A 9,848-nucleotide genomic window follows, 5' to 3' on the forward strand; every position below is an offset into this window, starting at 1 on the left:
GAAGAAGCGTCTTTGCCCAGCACTGCAAGACACTGGTTTCCATCAGTGTAAACTAGCAAGTAGGCCACCCCAAGAGGGGATCCTTTTTAAGATACACAAATTATACAGTAGCTTTTTTCAATGGTTGGAAATAAAGAATTAAATTTTAAAAAGACAGTTTTACCAGAATAAGATTATAAAGTGATAAGAGAATAATGATAAATAACTACATGGTGAGCTAATCATTTAGGAACAAGTTCAGCTCTAAGCAATAGAAAAATCTACCCAACAATGGCTTATTAATCAAATTAAAGGTTTGGTTTTTTTTTTCTCACATTTGAAACCAGAGGCGGAGAGCTCAGGGTCTGGTGAGGCAGTTCCATCAAGTAACCACGGATCCAGGCTCTTTCCACAATCCTCAAGGTCACAAGATGAATCATCCCCACACCACCTCTGTAAAAACTCTGGACTTGTACACATTTGTAGGTCATTACATTTCAGCAGGAACATTAGAGGGCATGCGGGGATAAAGAGATTAACTAATTCAGAGTTAAAGGACCTGTGTGGCTGGGGATCCACACAGATCTTCTGCAAGTTCTGTATGAATTCAAAATGCAAAGATGAAGCTTTATGCTGTATGAATTCATTTCCCATCCAGCATCAGGCCCACGAGGCCCAGTGTGGCCTTGCTACTGGAAATGCCCCAAACCTGGCACGGCAGGGGATTTAGCACTGTCCCACCTGACTGTCTGGATCAATGACACTTCCAAATCATGCCACATCTAGGCTTCCAACCAAGAGAAGAAAGCCGGTCTGCAGGCAAAGGGGGGCCCAGAAAGTCTCCTTGAAGCCCCTGTGCTCTACTCTGTTCTTGACCCTCTCTGCTCTCCTTCTCAGGCCAAGAGCCGGGCAGCCTGAGCCTTCCTTGGGCTTTCTTTTTCCCTAGAGGATAGCAAGAAACACCCTAACTCAAGCGGGTGTTCAATTTTATAAAGCAAGAAATCAGAAGCCCTTTCAGTGTGCTCTTAACATGGTAAAAAAAAAAAAAAAGCAAAAGAAACAGCTCTAACTTCATTATAAAACAAAGCAAACATTAAAAACTAAGCCTAAAAATATCCCAAACCATGGATGCAAAAAGGCAAAAGAAACAGCTCTAACTTCATTATAAAACAAAGCAAACATTAAAAACTAAGCCTAAAAATATCCCAAACCATGGATGCACACATATACATATGTATATATTCATGTTATTTTGGGACCTAAATCCAATACGAATAATAAAGAGGGTCAAATCACAAATCCCTCTAACATTTCCAGTGACTTCATCAAAGGAGCGTTCTCTGAAGCCTCACTGTTTTTAAAACTCATGTAATTCCTGTGAAGATGCCAGTGCTGACTAATTCACCTTTGAAGTTTAAAAAAAAAAAACCTTCACAAGTGCTAACGCTTATTCATATTCAAAGCAGAAAACCACTGGTCATGCTTATGTTGGACACAATGTTATTCCAGTATCTCATTTCAGTTTTTCAGCAGTCGTTTGTTCCCAGAATAACCATAAGACATGCCTAAGTGAAAAAGTTAATAACTGTTTCACACAGCGAGAAAGAAGGACAAGTTGGGGAGGGGTGAAGGGAGAAGTGTTTAGAAGAGGGGAAAACACGAGGAGAGGAAAGAGAATATTTATCAGAGTCCAGGACACATCAGACTTTTTATTGTTAATTCTTGAGCTGTCTGGCATCAACTGAAGCACTTATAGGAACTACCTTGTTTCACTGATTTTTAAAAGCACATCTTCTCACATTTAACTTCTCTGTAATTTAGATGTAACTTACCATCAGTGGTATGTCGTAATTTAATTGGAAGCATATAAGATAATGATGCTTCTTGTAATTTAAGGTGCCATAGAATCAATGAAATATGCTATATTCAGTCTTTCTGGTACATCTGGGGGGTATTATTTTATGAACTTACCATGCAAACTATCACTTTCTAGATCTAACATTCCCATACTGTGATAGCACTAGGAATAACTGATTTATATCCATTTTTGTAATTTTACCTTTCCCTCACTTTTCTAAATATTTATTTTATATCAGTGCAAAGCATGTGTATCAGTGTAAAACATGTACATTCCTGTAAAAGAAACGGAATCAATACTGTTAGAATCATAAGATACTAAAGGTTAGGACTCTTAGAAAACATCTCCTGAAATCTTCTCATTCTACAAGTGAAGAAGCTGAGACTGAAGAGGATCTGACTTGCCGGGGGATCTCCAGCAGGTCACTGGCAGAACCAGCCAGGGAACCCCAATCTCTGGGCTCCTACCTCATCCTGTTCTTTCCACTCTGCTTACCTAATTTTCATGCTGCTTTAAGCTGCTGCTTCGACACAACATCTTGCATAAAAGCATTAGATAACTAAAAGCCCAAATATAAAGTTGCATGTATGTCCCAAAGCACCCAGCTTTTTGAATGTCAAAAAAGGTTATTCTTTGTGTTTCACTTTTTTTAGCACAACTTGCCAGAAAAATTGCATATATAGAAACAGCCAGCAGAGGGAGTCTTTATTTCTCGGTGCAAATAGAGAAAGAAAACAACGCTTTGAAAATTACAACTTTAACATTGTTAACCCTATAGAGGTACTGCTTAAAATAGTTGCAAGCTTCTAAGAAATTTAAATCTATTTTTAAACATTCTTAACTATTTGAATTTTTAAGATAAATTATGTCTACATCTTTAATAAGAAGGGTTGGGGATGGGTTGGAGCGGCATATATATAGTCACTTCAGGTGGTATATAACATAAAGGCCCCTTTCCTGCAACTCAAGCTGGAGATTCTCCCTGGCATTTAGAATGGTGATGTCAAAATTTTTCTTCAAATCCTGATAGAACCACCCAAACTAATTTGACTTCTGAAACTATAAAATAATATTCCTGATATTTCACAAATACAACTGAATGTATATGCCCAAATATGCAGGCCGAATTAGGAGGCTATCAAGAATATAGGACAATGCTGTTTAGCCAAAATGGTTTTTTAATTGCTCTTTTGAAACTGTCTTAAGAGAAAGCATTTTTAATATCATACAGGGATAGAAAATCTTTATCTTTCAGAGGGTTTAATACCCGAAATATCTGAAATAACCAAAAGTCTTACTTCTTTTTTTCTGCCGAAAGAGATTCTTATTTTCTAGATTTGGCTTAGCGTGCTGGGGTATCGCCAGGAGAGCCAGCCCTAAGACTGCTCCCCCCACAAGCAAGAGTCTTAGACTGTTAATCAGCCCAGCTATTTTTAATCTGCCTTCATTGCCAAACGTGGACCAGACACTGTAGTTTGCAAACTAATATGAGGCATGGCCCTCATTCTCATGGAGGTTCAGTCCAGGTGCTTGTGGGATGGTGCACTCCAGAATCTGCTCTGGGATCAGATCCTACACCATTAGCTTATCAATGATGAGTCTCAGATTCCTCATCCTGTAAAATGGGCAAAATGATGGCAAACTGATAGCACTCAATTCATAATAGTGACTATTATTATAAATTTTTTAAAGCAAAATTAGTAAGTCCCAAGAGATTCCTATTGAGCTCCAAGGAACTCTGACATATGGTTTACTCACTATATCTTTGAGGTAAGACTGGAGTGTACAATGAGGAAAAAATAGCTAGGAGGGCAACAGACAGACTGGTGAAAAAAAAAAAAAGGTGAGATTTGTCTGATGAGTAGACTATAGGTGAAAGGCAAGGGCATTGCAGCTGTGCAATGGAGTGTAGCTCTGCAGCACGTGTGTGCCCATCAATTCTGACAGGCAGCCCCTGTGCCAGGCGGGGCCCACCTGGGCTCAGTCCTGACTTGTCATTCATTAGCACTGTGCTTTGGGTAAGATACTTAACTTCTCCAGGGCTCACTTTTCTCATCCCAGCCTGGGTTTGTCCACCAATCTTGTAGCGTTCTTATGAGGATTAAAGAGAATGTAATCAGTGCTGAACACAGTATAGCTTTTTATTTCTACTGGTGTGGAGGGCAGGGAGTGCTCAAAATTGCTCACAGGAACGAGCTGGGAGGGAGGGAGGGGGCGGAGACAGAGCTCATGAAAAAGCAAGGTGGACCAGCTGAGGTGGGCCCTGAGTGCACAGCTTCTTACCACAAGGTATGCAATCCAGGAAAAAGGAAATGAATGCCACAGAGACACAAATGCAGAGATGGAAACGCCAATGACAGGTCAGTATCAAAAAAGCCCAATTTTGTTTTTTCAAAAATTGTGTTTATTCAATGAATAGTAATTATATCCCAACTTTGTACATTCCCTGTGCTGGGCACTTGAGTCTAATGATGATCAAAGATGACACAGCCCCTACCATCATATAGCTCACATTCCAGTAACGTCACCTCTGTCTACTGAAACAATGTCTTAACACGAGGTACAACTGTACCTCTTTCAAATATGTAAGCCAGAAGTCCCTGTCTGATATTCCCTAGGAGAGTGAAAGAAGTAATCTAACCACCTATCTTATTCTATTTAAATCTACATTCCCAGATTTTTTTAAAAAACATTTATCAGCATATAGTAGTTGGATTAATTTTTTTTAATTCAGATTAGAGTCTGTATACAGAAAGTGAGCAGAGGAAACAAGAATTTGAGAGGCATACTGTCTTTCGTTCCCTGGCTGCATTGTATCAAGGACAACTACTTTTTGTTTGATTCATTTGCTACAAGAAAACTTTTGGATAACTATCAATACTTAATAGGACAGAGCCTCCCCCCCCAAAAAAAATTTAAATCATGGTAATAGGGAGATTTTAAACTGTTTATGAAACTAGTAAAACACGTCATTCCCCAGATGAGGGGGAAAAAAAAGAAATTCACATTTGTTGAGCTTCTACTACGTGGCAAGTACTTCTAAATATTTATCCTATTGAATCCTCACAACTGTTCTGTGAGGAAGCATCATTATCCACAAAACAGAGAAACTGAATTTTTGAAAGGTTTAAAAGAAGACACCTAAAGTCACAACACTGATCAGTGACAGAGCTGAGCTCAAACCCAGGGTTTCCTGGCTAAAACACACAAACAATCTCCACTACAGCACACTTCGTAAAAACTCACTTTTAGGGAAAGGAAACATTTTGTGAAAACACAAAGTCCATTCATCTATGTGGTACCCTTCCTGGGTGAATATGCAACTATGTTACCCTGTATAAAAATTAAAAGGGCAAGGCTTCCCTGGTGGTGCAGTGGTTGAGAGTCCGCCTGCTGATGCAGGGGACGCGGGTTCGTGCCCCCGTCCAGGAGGATCCCACATGCCGCGGAGTGGCTGGGCCCGTGAGCCATGGCCGCTGAGCCTGTGCTCCACAACGGGAGAGGCCGCAACAGTGAGAGACCCGTGTACCGCAAAAAAAAAAAAAAAAAATTAAAAGGGCAGAGAAAGATCAAGGTTTAGGGAGAATGAGAGCTCCAGGTAAACAGCAATAACAGTACTCACTACCACTTCACAACCACTTTCCAAGCAAGCCAGCCATCTAAACTCAGGTCACCATCTATGCACTCCATTACCCTGCCTACACAGGAAATCTGCTCTCTCCCCACTTACTACACCTTCTACTATCTCCAATCAAGCAATAGAATACATTTGTTCAAAAAGCATAACTATATTCTATACCTGGCAAGACAATAATAAAAATCCAAGGGACAAACATTTTCTGCATGCCTAATACACAGGAGTCACTTGCAGTGGGGACAGCTAGTTCCCCACCAAAAGCCATCCTCCCCATTTCCTAATTCTGATGAGAAGGGCAGTGCGTGGAGGTCAATGCCTACATTTCCTGGCTTCCCTTGGATCCAGACCACGCGACACAATCCTAGCCAGTAAGATATGATCAGAAGCTCCTGGTTATTCCCCAGTGGCACGTTAATAACTGGCAGAACTAGCCTGTATGCCCTTGGTTCTTCCCATTTTGTATGCCAGGAATGTGAGCCAGATGACTAGCGATCTGCGTTTATCTTTCCATAAAAGGAAAAGGGACCCACACTAAGGAAGATACAATAGAAAGCAAGAAGGAGCTTGGTTGCCTGAGGACATTGCTGGACGGCTACATTAGCTTGGGACCAATTCTTCTTGTAAAGCGAAAGAAAAATAAATCTCTCCCCTGTTTAATATGCTGTCATTTGAGTTTTCCGGTTACATGAAATTAAATTCAGCCTGTAACTGACAAAGCACTTTATTTAAAGGATCTTTCCCTTAAAAATGTAAAATCTAGTTGTAAGACAAAATACAACAAATTTTGAAAACCAAATAATGCAAGATATATAAAACATACACAAGGTCCATAGAAAAAACCAGAAGTCAAATATGAGAAGCCAGAAAGCTTAAGATACACACCTAAGGAGAGCTAATAAGACTTAAGTAACGTAAAAGGTAATAACAAAATTGATGTCACATGGCAGTAGTTACTGAATTGAGAAATGAGTAATAAAGGGGCATCCACTGACACCCGAGTCAAAACACCATTAAGACGGATGTAATAAGAAACAGTCTTAGAAGGTTTCAGGACGGTACCACAGCCTGAGCTGGGACACAGACAATAACGGGATCCTGGAGTTGTCTACAGGTCATAGAGCACAAAACTGGGTGCAGAAGTACAGAGGGACAGACAGCAAACCCTGTTTGGAGCACAAGGAGAAAAACGATGCGCTGGAGTGGAGGCTTCATATGAAGCTGAGGAAACCCCCGTGCATCCAGGCCGCGAAGCACAGTGAATGCTACATTCGCTTGGACTGATTCTGTATGTATTTAAAAGCTTCTGGGCAAAATAGTGATATAATGATGATCTATATTCTTTCATTCTTTACAAAATTGTTTTTAGAAATTCACAGCAATAATTCTAATTGTATGAGGAGGGAAAGAATATAACAAACTATTCTCTTGTATAGATGGGGAATTGGATCTTTTGATAAATGGCATTGCTCCATATTATACTCATGAATTTTGGATTTTCAAATGATTTGAATCTTACAAAAAATATATTCTAAAAAGTATTCCTTTTTTCTCTCAGATTCTGGAAGACACGTTAGAATTCTGCGTGCCTATGAAAGTCTCTCATAATTGTAGTATGGCTAAAGAATGTAGAAATGCTTGAAACAATCTGCAGAACAATTTTAATCTGACAGAGGTAGAAATCTTCCTACCCACAGAATCAGAATACGGGCATCTGGCCTTCAGACCTTCCAACCTTTATGTAAAAAGAATGTGAATTTTATATTGCACTTAGTATAAGCCTTACAATGCTTGAGTTTTTGTTAACTCTCTGGGACCTTAAAATAGTTTCTTGATGTAATGAACCCAATTAGAGCTCTGGGTAAAATTGTCTTTCCATCTCTCTCTCTCTCTCTCTCATACTCTCATACTCTCTCCCTCTCCCCCCCCCACACACACTCACACACACACACACACACACACACACACTTTGTTGCTTACAATTGCTGTCTGAATAAAATGTTTTCTACACTAGAGCATATGGGAGTTGGTGGAGGTGCAGAGGAAGATGAAAAGATTTGCCTAAGCTAATTCCAGACTAGAAGTTGAATGGCAGTTATACACACCATAAGGCAATTTCATTAACATATTAATTTCAGGAGGTAACACATATCTAATAAGAGAAACACAGTGGAAGTCACAAGACCTAGATTCTATTTCTAGCTTTGCCATTGACCTTCTGGGTGACCTTGCATAAGTCACTCAACATCCAAGAGACTCAGTCTTCTCATTTGAAAAAAAAAAAAAAAAAAAAAAGGCATAACCTAGTAGTTATCTGAGAAAAATGCTATGAGGTGAAGAACTCATTCAGAGCACTTGATAAGGATGCGATCGTTTCTGAGAGAGATGATGAAACTTTCTTCACTGGAACCTTGATTAACTAGAATCAAGGAAATCGGATCCTGATAGAATTAGAAAGAGTCAAAAATTTCTTTCCAATTTACTTGATAGAGAGTCCACTGAACTACTCTGTTCCTCAAAGATCAAAGTATATTTGATGTGCTACAAAAAAGACCCATACCATGTTAAGAGCCATGTTTAAAGTTCAAGTTCCCAACCAATCTCAGGAGATCTTATGCCCACTTAGATCAGATATACTTGCTGATAAGAAAATTACTCCCTAGCACTATTAAGCATTTTCAGAAATGCCCTCAGCCTTTCAAATGATTAGGATTCCAGTTGACAAATTATTTTGCAAGAACCGCTCGTTCAGGATGAGCCAACTCTATGCCAAACCTGTGGAAAAAGCACCCACGTTCTTCGGAAAATGAGAAGCTGCCCCCAAAATACTGAGAAATGCTTGTATTAATTTTTATCATCTTAAATTATGGTGCATATAGAGAACAAGTTAATTACAAGTGTGGAATAATTTCCTATCTTAGGAAACAAAGGCATGGTGTGACCAGAGCAGGAGGATATTTTTTAGTCAGAAAAACACCCAGTTTCTAAAATAAGAGATACTAAGATTTTCAGAACAGTCTTATCAACAATGGGTCCTCTAGGGATTAAACTGTAGGGAGAAAGAAATAGCATTAAGTATCTTCAGCAAATGATGTGCTAAATTATATGAACATTTAATATGTGTACCAAGTGGAAAGGAATAACATGGACTTGGGCTTAGGGAATTTTGACTTATGTTAATTATTATAATAGAAACCTGACTAGAAGCTTATTATAAAAGAACCAAGAGAAATCACAATGATGTGTCCATTGGCAGCTCAGACCTAACATCAATTATAATCACAGCTTTCCAGAGTAATCCTGTTTTGCTACTTACCAACCAGTGCTGGATGTTATTTTCTAGCTAAGTTTTATTCATACAAATTTCCCCTAGACTAACAAATCCTTGAAAATGATAGCATCTTCTTCTAATGTTTTATATTCTAATAAGAAATGGTTTAAATATTTTATTATAATTATGAAAATTCAAAATATATTATTTGAGTCACAGAATTATAGATACAAATAAGACTGAAGAGAGCATTTAATGAAAATCTCTCCACTATTATATTATAGGTGAGAAAGTAGTGACTCAGAGAGTTTAAATAACTTGCCCAAGATCACACAGCTAGGAAACGGAGAACCCAGGTGGCATGCTTTCCACCACACCAACATGTTGTGCAAAAAAACCACATGATGAAAATTTCTTGATTAATCCAAACTGCAGTATTAACTGGATAAAGAAGAATCCAAACATAAGGATATAGATTTGATATACGCTATTATACCTTTTCAAATTGCCAGTGACTCAGGTAATCTATATGCTCATTATTAATGTACTACTAAGTCTACATCAAAATAAAGACTCCAGCTCAAAGCAAAATATTTTAAATTAAATTTGCTTAAGATGAAAGAAAGACATCAAGAAAGATAAGAACAAATGTTGGCAAAATTATCATATACTGTTTTACTGCCAAGTAAAATGTCCCTGGTGAATAAGTAGTCAACTGGATAAAAATATAAATTAAAAACCTAAAAATTAAAAACAATAAAAAGAGACACTTCTTTTAAAAGACACCCTAATTGTAAGATTTGTCATTTTCAAATAAATTAAACCATGACCTTTGACTTAATGAAATACACTAATAGTTAACCATTAAAAGTCAGGTACAGAAATAAACATTACAGTTTCTTGTGTCACCAAAACCATTCAGAAAGCACAGTGTCGGGGCTTCCCTGGTGGCGCAGTGGTTGAGAGTCCGCCTGCTCATGCAGGGCACATGGGTTCTGCCCCGGTCCGGGAGGATCCCACATGCCGCGGAGCGGCTGGGCCCGTGAGCCATGGCCGCTGGGCCTGCGCGGCCGGAGCCTGTGCTCCGCAACGGGAGAGGCCACAAC

General features: G+C 38.9%; 1 protein-coding gene across 2 annotated transcripts in view; it reads right to left on the reverse strand.

The window, feature by feature from the left end:
- Window positions 1–9,848, reverse strand: part of GRB14 (growth factor receptor bound protein 14) — a 131,826-nt gene that overhangs the window by 66,605 nt on the left and 55,373 nt on the right. The window lies entirely within an intron of this gene.

The sequence above is a fragment of the Physeter macrocephalus genome, chromosome 2 (assembly GCF_002837175.3).
Source record: "Physeter macrocephalus isolate SW-GA chromosome 2, ASM283717v5, whole genome shotgun sequence".
NCBI classification, from domain to species: domain Eukaryota; kingdom Metazoa; phylum Chordata; class Mammalia; order Artiodactyla; family Physeteridae; genus Physeter; species Physeter macrocephalus.